Here is a 14,993-nt window from a genome sequence, read left to right on the forward strand (position 1 = left end):
TTCCCTAGCAATTATTGTCCAATAGGCAATTTATGATAGGTATGGCCTTGTAAGAAAATCATGTCAAAGTACTCTCCAAATCTCTCCATCTCTCACTAGTACAAGGTACATATGTACATTTATGCATATATAAGTATATTTAAGTACTATGTGGTCTAGTCTAGAAAAATATAAATGGGTGATAGGCTTGCAAGTGTAAATAAAAAAAAAATGGTCAAGATTTGCCTAGAAAGCCTATATGTCCTTTTGTCAAGTTTATAATAGACTATGATGTACATATCTCTATATTTTAAGTATATAAGTACATAGGAAATCTAAGAAAGTGACTTATAAATCTAAATATTTATTGGCAAGGCTATCTTTTTATTACTCAAGGGATAAAACTTTCCCTAGTAATTATTAACTAATGGTTAAGACTTTCCTAGAAAACCTATATGTCCTTTAGACATATATAGGCATGCTTAAAATAACCTATGAGGTACATATACCTATATATAAATACCTATAAAAATCTATGGAAGATATGGTCAAGATTCCAAGAAATATAATAAGCTAAGAAATACATGTACTTATATATAATCTTATATGTGTACCTAAAAATCTAGAACAATAACTTTATAGGGTACATATACCTATATATAAACATATATGTGTACCTAAAAATCTTACGACAATATATTTGGAGGTCAATGGCAAGTCTAGGTTTTCTATTATCCATGGGGTAAAAATTCCCCTAATATTTATTATCCAATGGGTAAAGGTTAGGAGTATGGTCTAGAATTCCTTAGAAATATAATAATGGCTATGAAGTACATATACCTATATATAAATATATAGGTGTACTTAGCAAATCTAGGAATATTAACTTTATAAGGTACATGTACTTATATATAAGGTTATTTGTGTACCTAGGAAATCTAGTAAAATATCTTATAAGGTACATATATCTATATCTAACTATTTATGTGTACTTAAAAAATCTAGGAAATTGACTTCGGTGAAAAATCTAGATTTAGGGCTACAAGTCTAGGTTTGTCCAAAGGATAAAAGTTTTCCTAACATTTATTATCCAATGGGTAGAAGGATAATAATGTTGAATAAGGTTTGAAATGACTAGTCATGAAATATAATATGATTACTTCTTAAGGTCCAATGGTTCAATTAGGGTTTGGAGGGGTTCACAAGGCTCAAAGATGGTCAAAAAGGTCCATCTAGGGTTAGGAGATTGTAACTAGGTGAATTGGTAGTTCGGTTCGTCCAACTAACCGATTGAAAAGTAATTCTACTTGCCAAGTAGGATTTCTAGTCAAGAAATAATTTTAAAGGACTAAAATTTAATTATGACAGATTATTAGAATTATAAAGGAATTTTAAAATAAACCGAGTACTTAAAAATAAATTTTAAATATTTAACAAAATTTTTATTTACCAAAAATCAAGATCATTACACTTGGCCACCAAGTGAGCCACCCTATTACAAGAACGAGGAATAAAATTAAAGTTACAAGAATGAAGCTACTAGCTAGAGCTCAAGTGTCGCGAACCACCACTTCCAAGTTGGCACTGATTGAACATCTCGCTTGCAGGATACGAAAAATCTTTTGAGCGTCACCCTCTAGAATAACATTGTCACTTCCATGATTCAATAGACTAGTCACTACCATGCATACTCCCTTAGCTTCCACAAATTCTGCCAAGTGTGCTCCCGAGATAGGAATGGACTCCATGTGCAAAATATTCCCCAGGTGATCATGAACTTTGTAGGAAAGGTCAATAGGCGCAACCGTTGACCGTTTGACTAGCCAATGGGCATGCGACACATATACTCATCCTTCGCGGGGTTGACGGTTCCATGTGGCGCCTCAGTCGCGCGACACGTGGCCCTGCGCGTGGGAGCCATGCGCTACCCATCACTATGTTGCACCCATGTGAAGGTCGCGAGTCCAGATTCCTCCCTTAAGGAGAGAACTACATTTATTCAGGTGGATGCTTGGCGCTGTCCTAATCTAATGGAGACAACAACACGGTCTAACCAATATGCACAAAGAACTTGCCTAGACTCTTATATCTGCTTCGGCCTTTAGGTAGGACCCGAGGGGCCTGTTGAGGCTTGGCAGCGCTACTTGCGCGACTGAGTAGGTCACGACCTTGCCCTGCAGGAATGAAGGGGATCTAGTAGTTTGGTGGCTGTAAAAGAAGAAGAGGATCTCCGCGAATAAGAGGATACGCTTACCGTCATACTCGCGGTCATCGCGAGGGTAGCGACACGTCGGCGGTCCGGGGGTACAAAAGGTGTCACACCCCATCCCGGAAAACACCACTCTAAATTATTTTCCAAATGGGATGGATCCACACCTTGGCCCTGCTCAAAGAGTAAATAAAAACACCAGCCAAGTATCCAACTCATAAAAAAAAAACTTAACTTGTATATATACGGAAATAACTATCATACAAGACGTGCCCACATGTATTTACATCATATACAAGCTCCAAAAATAGGCACATAATCAAAAGAGTCAAAAAGCTAGACTACTATATACACTAGACTCTGCAGTTGACCCACGTGTCGTCACACACCTGAAAAGAAAACACTGTGGGGGTGTAAGCTATCAACTTGCTCAGTGAATGTACTTATCCATAATAAGAGAAGCAATAAAGACAAGTGCTATCAAACAATTTAACACAAGAATATTCAGCCCCACAATAACATTCCATTACATAATACTCATAATGCCATTAAGGCAATTTCTATATTTACGCCACTAAGGCAAGAATCGTCACGCCACTAAGGCAATATTTATCCACACCACTAAGGCAATATTCAATAACGCCACTAAGGCCATATTATAAAGCCACTAAGGCTTCGACCATATTCTTGCTTAGGAGCTCAAGCAAAATATTAATCATTTCAATATGAGAAAAAAACTCTAAACCGTGTCTCATCTTTCGCTATTAAAAATAAGAACACCCACCTCGAGGCCCAGCCAAAAAAAAGTACCGACGCGAGCTCACTCCCTACGTGGAGTCACGGTACTCGTCGTCGCCTCCGAACCTGGCGTACAACACATAACTCAACACATATGAGTATTATTATAAAGATACTCATAAAAATGAAAGGATTGCAACCATCACTTAGCATCATGTTCCTTCCAAACAGACCCGAAGACAACATTTAGCACATTTAAGAACAGGAAAAAAAAAAAGAGAAGTAAAACAAGTCAGTTTGCATGCCCCAAAAGCCACCAGATTAAACAAACTACAACTTAGTATAACAATATACTTTTGTACACTTGCCACACATGATAAAATTCCCATCTAGTAGCCATGGGAGAATCACGTTCTCTGCTCCTCACACCAACCCAAATTCCCTTCTTCTTTGGTCCAATTTTCACAAGACATCACAGAAATCCAACAGCATATCCCCTATCTTAGTCAAATTCATCATCTAATTCTTATTTCCAGCAACTATAAACTCAGTTTCAGCACTTGGGCAATCATTTTTAGCATCTCGGCTAACACCCTAGCAGATTACAAAGAAATTCAGCACTTAACGTTCATTTACAGTAGTTAGAACTTCAATTACAGCATCCCTAGATGATATTTCAACTGAAGCACAACCATTTTCAGCTTTAAAGAACAATTTTTTTTTTTGTGAATCTCTCATTTTCTTTCCATGTACAAAACAGGGTATTAGGGCTTAGTTCAACAACATAAAAGGAAACATTTACGAGTAGAATTTAAACATGGCTTACCAATCTGAGAGTTAGAAATTCAGTCGTCACTTCCTTTTTTCTCTTTTCCCTTTCTTCTCTCACTCTCTTCTCCTGGACGAATTTCATTGTCCTAGGTTTTTTTCTTTTTCTTTTTTTTGTTTTGTTCTCTCTCTCCTCACCCATGTATATCCTATATGCACACTAACACATCCAATATAAAGCCATGTGAACACACAACACAACAAAGTCATTTTTTTACAACTACACCCCTTACCAAACCAAACCAAACCAAACCAAACCGAGCCTTACGTCCCAATCACTTGGGATCGGCTACATAAATCCGTTTCCTCCATTGGACTCTGTCAAGTGCCACTTATTCACACAAACCCATTACACCCCTTAGTTAAAGGAAATCACTTATAAACCCACACCTAAATAAAAGAAAAGAAAAGAACTCTTTTAATGTTCTACTTTTTTTTTATTAAAAAAATGGTCGGGTCTCACAATTATCCTCCTGTTAAAAGAATTTCGCCCCGAAATTCACTTACCTTCTGGAAATAGATGTGGATATTGAGCTCTCATACTTTCGTCAGTCTCCCAAGTTGCCTCCTCGATCGCGTAACTCCTCCACAAGACTTTCACCAATGGAATAGTCTTACTGTGCAAAACTTGATCTTTGCGATCTAAAATTTCCACTGGCTGCTCTACGTAAGTTAGATCATCTTTTAGCTCTATCGGCTCGAAAGTCAACACAAGAGACGGATCCGCAATATACTTTCGTAACATGGAGACATGAAACACATCATGGAGTCGGCTCAACTCCGGTGGCAATGCCAAGCGATATGCCGTAGACCCAATCCGCTCAATGATCTCATACGGCCCAATATATCGTGGACTCAACTTGCCTTTCTTTTTGAACCTCATAACCCCTTTCCATGGTGACACTCGAAGAAATACCCAATCACCCACTGCAATTCTAGATCCCTCCTCCGCTTATCCGCATAACTTTTCTGGCGACTTTGTGCAATTTTCAAGCAATCACGAACAACTTTAATTTTATCGACAGTGACTTGAACCAACTTAGGTTTCAACAACCACCTTTCCCCAACTTCACTCCAACATACAGGAGTTCTACACCTACGACCACATAAAGCCTCATAGGGTGCCATGCCAATGCTAGTATGATAGCTATTATTATAAGCAAACTCCATCAATGACATATAAGCATCCCAGCTGCTTTGAAGTCCAATACACAAGCACGCAATATATCCTCCAAAATTTGAATAGTTCGCTCAGATTGCTCGTTGGTCTGACGGTGAAAAGCTGTACTAAACTTCAAAGTAGTACCCATAGCTTGTTGTAAACTCGGCCAAAATCTGGAAGTAAATCTAGGATCCCGGTCAGCAACAATTGACACTGGAGCCCCGTGCAAACGAATAATCTCATCAACATACAATTTAGCATACCTATCAATCATATAGGTCGTATTAACAGGTAGAAAATGCGCGGACTTTGTCAATCAATCTACAATCACCCAAATAGAATCATAGCCTTTGCGAGAACGAGGAAGTCCAACCACAAAATCCATCGTAATATGCTCCCACTTCCACATAGGAATAGGAAGAGGTTGCAATAAACCTGCGGGTCATTGATGTTCGGCCTTTACCTGTTGACATACCAAACAACGAGCCACAAACTGAGTTATCTCCCTTTTCATCCCAATCCACCAATAGTGCTCCTTAAGATCGTGATACATTTTTGTACTACCCGGATGCATAGTATAAGCTGAACTATGCGTCTCCTTCAAAATCTCTCTCTTCAAAGCTTGGTCTCTAGGTACACACAATCGATTTTTAAATAACAAATAACCCATCCCGAATAACAAAGTCTGTCTGCGTCCCATCTCTCACTCCATCAATAAATTTCTTCAACTTTCGATCTCGATATTGAGTCTCCCGAATCCAATCAACTAATAGAGGTCTCACTCTAAAATGAGCTATCAAAGCATTAGTATTTGTCAAGGCTAACTGCACACCCATCAAAGTCAACTCGGTAAAAATGTTAACACAAGTACATTGAACACAAGCCAATCTACTTGAAGATTTTCTGCTCAGAGCATCTACCACAACATTAGCTTTCCCTGGATGGTAGTGAATACTGCAATCATAATCGTTAATTAACTCTATCCATCGTCTTTGTCTTAAGTTCAAGTCCTTCTGTGTAAACAAATATTTCAAACTCTGATGGTCGGTAAAAATCTCACAATCTTCGCCATATAAGTAATGTCTCCATAGCTTTAATGCAAACACAACTACCGCTAACTCCAAATCATGAGTTGGATAATTGCGTTCATGATTCTTTAATTGTCTTGAAGCATAAGCAATAACCTTTCCGTGCTGCATCAACACGCATCCCAAACCCTGGTGTGAAGCATCACTATAGATTGCAAAGTCTCCTGCGCCGGAAGGAATAGTCAAAACTGGAGCTGTCACCAATCTAGCCTTCAACTCCTGAAAGCTCTGCTCACAAGCATCCGTCCACTCAAACTTCACTGCTTTCTGAGTCAATCTAGTCAATGGTCTAGCAATTGTTGAGAAGCCCTTAATAAATCAACGATAATAGCCCGCCAAACCCAAGAAACTTTGGATCTCAGAGACATTCGTTGGGCATTCCCATTTAACTACAGCTTCCACCTTCGCAGGATCAACACAAATTTCATCTCCAGATATCACATACCCCAAGAAAACCACCCTATCCAACCAAAACTATATTTGCTTAACTTTGCAAATAATCATTTTTCTCGTAGAGTCTGCAATGCAATGTTTAGGTGCTTCACATGTTCCTCTCTGCTTCATGAGTATATCAAGATATCATCAATAAAAACAATAATGAACAAGTCAAGATAAGGCTGAAATACCCAATTCATTAAGTCCATAAACACGGCTGGAGCATTAGTCAACCCGAAAGGCATAACTTGGAATTCATAGTGCCCATATCTCATACGAAATGCAGTCTTTGGAACATCACTATCTTTCACTTTTATTTGGTGATACCCCGATCGGAGATCAATTTTTGAAAACACCGTAGCTCCCTGCAACTGATCAAATAAATCATCAATCCGAGGTAAGGTGTACTTGTTGCGCACTATTACCTTATTGAGCTGACGGTAATCAATACATAATCTCAATGTGCCATCCTTCTTTTTAACAAACAACACTGGAGCTCCCCAGGGCAACACACTAGGTTGGATAAAACCTCGGTCAGGCAAATCTTCAGCTGAATTTTTAATTCTTTCAACTTGGTAAGAGCCATTCGATATGGTGCTATAGATATAGGAGCAGTCTCTGGAAGTAACTCAACAGAAAACTCTACCTCCCTATCCGGCACAATCCCCGACAACTCCTCTGGAAACACATCTGTGAATTCTCGCACAACTGGAATATCCTCCAATTTAATCTCTAATTTTGTTGTATCTATCACATGCGCCAAATAACATTCACAACTCTTTCTGAGCAATTTCCTGGCTTCAATTGCTGATATAAGACAAGTAGAAGTAACATTTCGCTTGCCACAAAATTTAAACTCAAATTCATTAGGAACCCGAAATATTACCTCTTTTTGAAACAATCTATAGAAGCATGATATGATGCTAACCAATCCATGCCTAATATTATAACAAAATCATGTATGTCAATAGGCACTAAATTCACAAGTAATTCTTTTTCACCCACACGTACCACACAACCCCTATATGTCACGTCTACCAACACCACTTCTCCAATAGGAGTAGACACAGATAAGCAATGATCTAATAATGTAAGGGGCTAGTTTAAATGCATGCCAAATGATAGGGACACATACGAATGAGTAGAGCCAGGATCAATTAAAATATGTGCATCCCTACTAGAAACATTAAGTGTACCTGTAACAACATCAGGTGTCGCCTGAGCATCTTGCCGAGTCATAGCAAATGCTCTGGTCTGAGTACGAGGTCCACTAGAAGATCCCCCACCTCTCTGAGGAGTCCTAGATGAAGCTGTACTGCCACCACCCACACTACCCAGCGACGGAGAAAAAACAGATGTCACAGGATAATCACGAATCTTGTGCCCAGGTTGGTTGCAACGATAACATCTCTCTTGTTGTTTTCCCTTACAATCTCGTGCCATATGCCCACTCACTCCATAACTGAAACAGGTAATATCTCATGTACCACTACTTGAGGAAACACTTGTTTGTTGTCTAGGTTGTTGTTTCTGAGAACTCTGACCTTGGTGACCACCAAATGGAACATTCTGTTGTGGCCTACCCTGCACTCCGCTCAATTGAGATCCCTGAAACCTTTGTCTAGATGATCCAGCCTCAAATCAACCCCTCCTATATTGTGCTTGCCTTTCTTTTTTTTCATTAACACTCTTTTCTGAAATCTTTGATTTGTGTACCAAGTCAGAATATCTCTTTGCTTCATGAGTAGCAACTCCAGCTCGAATGTCGGGATCCAAACCAAACTGAAATCTTCTACACTTAGCATCCTCTGTACGGATTAAGTCTGGTGCAAACCGAGATAATTTGATGAACTTAGCGTCATATTCAGCAACAGACATACTTCCTTGCCTCAAACTTGAAAACTCATGCTCCATATCATATCGATACAACAGAGGAAAGTATTGCTCATTGAAGGCCGCGATAAATTCTTTCCAAGTAACTTTTTTCGGCACTGGAGGCTCTGGTTCCCCAAAATCGAGCTTGATCTTTTAACATGAAAGGGGCAAGAGTAACTTTTTGATCATCAGAAACACTCATAACATCAAAAATAGACTCCATCCTCTTTAGCCACTCTTCCGCTTCCAATGGTTCCACACCACCAGAGAATGTTGGAGGTTGAAGTTTCATAAACTATTCATGGATTGTACTACGCGGCTGATTTGATGAACTTGCACGTGCACCCGCTTGAAACTCAATAATCCGTGCAAGAGCCTGCATGATATCTGATTGACTTTGAGCACTAGATTCACCTTGACCCACTTGATCCCCTGAATCTTTCTCATGACAGTCCATAATTTTGTCTGCCATTGAACTCAAGATAAGCAACAAATATCACTGCAGTTCAATATTTACCACGGATGCAAAGATAAGCTAACCACCAACTCAACTGACTCCTTATGGTCCACTGCAAGTTCTAGACTAAAAAATGTCTACAGAACCTAACAACCATAGGCTCTGATACCAAAAATTGTCACACGCCATCCCGGAAAATACCACTCTAAATTATTTTCCAAATGGGATGGACCCACACCTTGGCCTTGCTCAAAGGGTAAATAAAAACACCAGCCAAGTGTCCAACTCATAAAAAAAAAAACTTAACTGTGCATATATACGGAAATAACTGTCATACAAGACGTGCCCACATGTATTTACAACATATACAAGCTCCAAAAATAGGCACATAATCAAAAGAGTCAAAAAGCTAGACAACTATATACACTAGACTCTGCAGTTGACCCGCGTGTCGTCACACACCTGAAAAGAAAACACTGTGGGGGTGTAAGCTATCAACTTGCTCAGTGAATGTACTTATCCATAATAAAAGAAGCAATAAAGACAAGTGCTATCAAACAATTTAACACAAGAATATTCAGCCCCACAATAACATTCGATTACGTAATACTCATAACGCCACTAAGGCAATTTCCATATTTACGCCACTAAGGCAATACTCTTTACACCACTAAGGCAAGAGTCGTCACGCCACTAAGGCAATATTTATCCACGCCACTAAGGCCATATTATAACGCCACTAAGGCTTCGACCATATTCTCGCTTAGGAGCTCAAGCAAAATATTAATCATTTCAATACGAAAAAAAAACTCTACACCGTATCTCATCTTTCGCTATTAAAAATAAGAACACCCACCTCGAGGTCCAGCCAAAAAAAAGTACCGACGCAAGCTCACTCCCTACGTGGAGTCACGGTACTCATCGTCGCCTCCGAACCTAGCGTACAACACATAACTCAACACATATGATTATTATTATAAAGATACTCATAAAAATGAAAGGATTGCAACCATCACTCTAGCATCATGTTCCTTCCAAACAGACCCCAAGACAACATTCAGCACATTTAAGAACATGAAAAAAGAGAGTAAAACAAGTCAGTTTGCATGCCCCAAAAGCCACCAGATTAAACAAACTGCAACTTAGTATAACAATATACTTTTGTACACTTGCCACACATGATAAAATTCCCATCTAGTAGCCATGGGAGAATCACGTTCCCTGCTCCTCACACCAACCCAAATTCCCTTCTTCTTTGAACGACTTCTTTGGTCCAATTTTCACAAGACATCACAGAAATCCAACAGCATATCCCCTAACTTAGTCAAATTCATCATCTAATTCTTATTTCCAGCAACTATAAACTCAGTTTCAGCACTTGGGCAATTATTTTTAGCATCTCAGCTAACACCCTAGCAGATTACAAGGAAATTCAGCACTTAATGTTCATTTACAGCAATTAGAACTTCAATTACAGCATCCCTAGATGATATTTCAACTGAAGCACAACCATTTTCAGCTTTAAAGAACTTTTTTTTTTTTTTGTGAATCTCTCATTTCCTTTCCATGTACAAAACAGGGTATTAGGGCTTAGTTCAACAACATAAAAGGAAACAAACCCTGTTCAAAACCCCCCAAATCCCCAAGCCACTGGACCGGCCCCTGTTACAGGTACCGGTTCAGTACACCAACAGCCTCTCCAGGTCGAGAACAATGGGCAATGAACAATAAACAATGGCCACTCTTCCCTCCCTACCCAACCCCGATATACAACCCCTATACCCTATAACCATCATCTCTTTACCCTATCCCGAAGGGTATACCCCACCAAAGTTCATTAAGTTTGATGGCAAAGAGGGTAGCACTCAAGAGCATGCGGTTCTTTTTATCGAAACCCTCGGAGCCTATTCTGGTGACCATAACCTTCGCCTTCGCAAGTTCTAAAAATCTCTCACCTCGCGAGAGTACACTTGGTATGTGAATCTTAAACCTTATTCGATCAAAACTTGGGAAGAAATGGCAAACAAGTTTTACACTAAGTTCTTTCAAGTCCGCGAGAAGGTCACTACCATGTCCCTCGTGAAAGAAACCCATCGAAATGGTGAGGATATCATTGACTACATCAAGCGTTTTCAGGACAAAGCTGTGCACTGCCACGAGCCAAAGGGCGAGTCACACTTAGTCGAAATATGCATTGATGGAATCTTGCGCGACTACCGCGTATTCCTGGTGAACAACAAAATCCCAACCTTCTCAATTCTCCTTGAAGCAGCTTACAACCTATACCATATTGTGAAACCCCCTCCTAAGGACAACTGGAAGTCCAACCGCTCTCTCACAGTCGCTACTGCCTCTTCTGCCCCATAGTCGCACAAGAGGCAGGGGGATAGTAGCAGCGGTGGCGGTCACAAGAAGCGAAGAGATAAAGAACCAGCTAAAGTCCCAGAATATCCTTGTAGTGTGGAAGAAGTGAAGGCGTTGGTGGAACAATGGGTCACCGACGGTGTACTCAGGTTGCCTGAGGTTGAGCACGAGCCATCGCGATAGGATCGCGAGAGTTCGAGGTACTGTGTTTACCATAGGCACATCAAGCACCCAACAAGCAATTATTGGACTCTAAGGAGAATCTTCAAGAGAAAGCTGGAAGCCAACCAACTGAGAGTTAGGACCGGCCGCCCTAACAACGTGCGCGAGCATCCTTACTCTGAGCATGAGCGCGCCGTCCATATGGCTGCCTGTTACAACTTCTTTGCTAAAAAGGATGAGTACACGGATGAGGAGGACTGTATGACTTCCTATTATGATCACTTGGATGAAATTGCTTCTCACAAGCAGCCAAAGGTCGTCCCTGACCCTGACGCTGCAGTTAAGGTGTTGCAAGGAAGCACTAAGTTCAAGGTGTTCTATGACGCATTGGGCTTCACAGCCACGGCTAGAACAGAAATTACTAAGTCCATCGTGAACATTGCAGAGGCACACCAGTAGGCATGCATGGCTACAGATGGCTCAGTGCCGCGAACTATCCGAGAAGGAGCTAACTCTATCATCTTCTCCGATGCGGATCGTCGCGTCACATTCTCCCACAATAGGCCACTCTATGTGACAGCCCATGTCAAGGGGGTCGAATTGAAGCAGGCCTTCCTAGACGAAGGGGCGTCCATCAACATCATGCCACTCGCTACCTTCAAGAAGCTTGGAATACCAGAGAACCGAATCGTGAAATCCTCTGTTGCGATCATGGGATTCAGAGGAGATAAGAAAGGGTCTTTGGGCTATGTGGTGGTGGACCTTGCAGTAGGCGTCATTCGCACTGCAACAAAGTTCCACATCATCGACGCACAGACAAACTACCATATCATCCTAGGAAGGAGCTGGATGCACAAATATGCTGTAGGCCCGTCAAGCTATCATCAATGCATGAAAGGAATCTGGGCAAGAAAAAAGGTCACGATAGCCACATCAAAAAAGCCTTTTGACACGGATGAGGCGCACCTGCCTGATGTAGTCTACTTCTCCGAGATGGAGGAAGAAGTGGAGATGGTGTCAGCTAAGCCCATAGGCATCAAGGTCCCAAGGTGGGAGAACATAATGAACAGGAAAGAAAGGGTTGCGAGCAAGCAACCCGCTACGAAGGTGGCATTAGCAATCCTAAGAAAAGTTACTAAAGTCCAAGAGGATGGCAAGACAGTGTACTACTTATGACGGTGTGCGGGGGTAACAATCCCTCGCGGGGTCGCCATCCCCCATACTGTGATAGAAGCAGAAGTCGAGCCAAACTTGGTGGACAAGCCAGAACCAGCACCTGCATACAAGATGGTCCTATGCCACAGCAAGAGGCCTTAGAGGAGATAAACTTAAGAGAAGGCAAAGGATCCCAGCGGCCTATGTTTATAAGCAAGGCACTGGGAGGTGAAACTCGAGAGAAACAGATTGAGCTATTGCGGAAGTATGTGGATGTCTTCGCGTGGCACTATGAGGAGATGCCCGGGCTAGATGAAAGCCTGGTTTCACACCACTTGGACGTGTTACCCAACTCCAACGCTGTGAAGCAAGGGCAACGAAAGTACAACCCCGAATTAGAGGAGAAGTTGAAAAGTTGAGAAAGGCTGGTTTTATACGACCGATTCAATATCCCTCATGGCTGGCCAACATTGTACCAGCAAAGAAGAAGAATGGGCAGATTAGGGTCTGCGTGGACTTTCGCGACCTTAACAAGGCTTGTCCTAAAGATGAGTTCCCACTACCGCACGTAGATACACTGGTCGACGCTACCTCATGTCACCAAATGTTCTCGTTTATGGACGGCTATCGTGGGTACAACTAGATAAAAATGGCCTCCAAAGATGCGAGAAGACAACCTTTTGCACACCTCTTGGAAATTTCTACTATGTGGTGATGCCTTTCGGTCTAAAAAATGCAGGCGCCACTTACCAGCGCGTCATGACTGTAATTTTTCACAACTTAATGCACCACATAGTAGAAGACTATGTAGATGATTCAATGGTCAAGTCAAAGGAGAGGTGTGATCATTTGAAACACCTAGAGGAAGTATTCGAGTCGTGCAAGAAGTTTAACATGAATGAACCCGCTAAAGTGCGCCTTTGGTGTTACGATAGGAAAATTCTTGGGGTTCTTGGTGCACAGGCACGGCATCGACGCAGATGAGATGAAGATAGAATCCATTGTAGAGATGCCCGCGCCGCACTCGCAGCGAGCCCTGAAACGCTTTCTCGGAAAGGTCTCTTACCTGCAGAGGTTCATACCCAGCATTAGCATAGATAACCGCGCCATTCAGCGATCTGTTGAAAGGAAAGGTGGTGTTCAAGTGGAATGATGAGCATCAGAAAGCCTTCAACAATGCCAAGGCTGCCTTGGCCTCGCCTCAAACTATGATTTCCCCGCAAGCGGGAAAACCTCTCATTTTATACTTAACGTCAACGCCGAAGTCTATCGGGGCACTCCTTGTTCAAGAAATAGAGGGAGTGGAATGACCGATGTACTATATAAGCCGAAAGATTCAATGAGCAGAGGAGAGGTACACCCCAGTGGAGCGACATTGCTTGGCCTTTGTATTCACAGCACATAAGTTGAGGCATTATTTCCTGTCATTCCCCATATAGTTTGTTACCATGAGTGACCCTGTGAGATACTTACTATTGCAACCAGCTCTGTCCGGGAGGATCGCAAGATGGCTCTTGGATTTGGTAGAATTTGAGATCACATGTGTCACCCCACGGGCTATCAAGTGTCAAGCCCTAGCAGATCTCCTTGCACAATTTCCAAGTGGGCAGTGCGAGCCCTTGGAAGAGGTGTTGCTGGGGGATGGTTTCGAAGCCCTCTTGACCAGTCCAAGTGAAGCGTCCTGGATGTTGAGCTTCGACGGGGCAGCAGGAGGAGCACATGGTGGCACAGGAATTGTCCTTCAAAGTGATGAGGGAGAAAGGGATACTTGTCTTACAAGTTAGGCTTCGCATGCTCCAATAACGAAGCAGAATATGAGGCTCTGATCCTGGGGCTATTAGCGGTGCACTTCAAAGGAATTTCATGGCTAAAAATAGTGGGGGATTCAAGACTTATTATTCTCCAGGCATCCGGAGAATACACTCTAAAGGAATGAACCCTCACGCTCTATAGGGCAACAATCCAAAGGCAAATGGGCAGATTCAAAGCAGTAGTCAAAATCCATAGGCCAAGGTCGGACAACAGATTCCCCGACGCCCTCGCAACGCTGGGGGCAAAGACAGAATTTGTTGAGGAAAAAGTGACGATCGAGTTCATAAAGAGGACGGAGCCGTCAATCAGAGACAAGCTCGGGGTACACCACGGGGAAGACTGGCGCGACCCCATCTTGAAGTAGCTGACTTGGGGAAAAGGATCTTTGCCCATTGCGGAGGTGTCCCAGTTTACTGTCCTTCCGAATTGTACTACCGCGGGCCTTAGGGGTGGCTAGCGAGATGCATAGGCCCCGGCAAGGCAAAGAGCAAGTTGTGTCAGATCCATGACAAAACTTGTGGCAAGAACGAGATCTCTTTATACCGCAAAGTTCAGAGGCAAGGCTATTACTTGCCCAGCATGAAAGAAGTTGCCGTAAAGGTCCTCCGTACTTGCCAAAACTACATGTTGTACGCAGTAGAAGTGGAGTGCTGCCTTATGGAAGAGCTGGACTGGAGGCAGGAATACATTGATTTCCTTCTTGAAGGAGCACTGCCTTTAGATCCAAAA

This window comes from Rhododendron vialii, chromosome 1a (assembly GCF_030253575.1).
Source record: "Rhododendron vialii isolate Sample 1 chromosome 1a, ASM3025357v1".
Classification (NCBI taxonomy): Eukaryota; Viridiplantae; Streptophyta; class Magnoliopsida; order Ericales; family Ericaceae; genus Rhododendron; species Rhododendron vialii.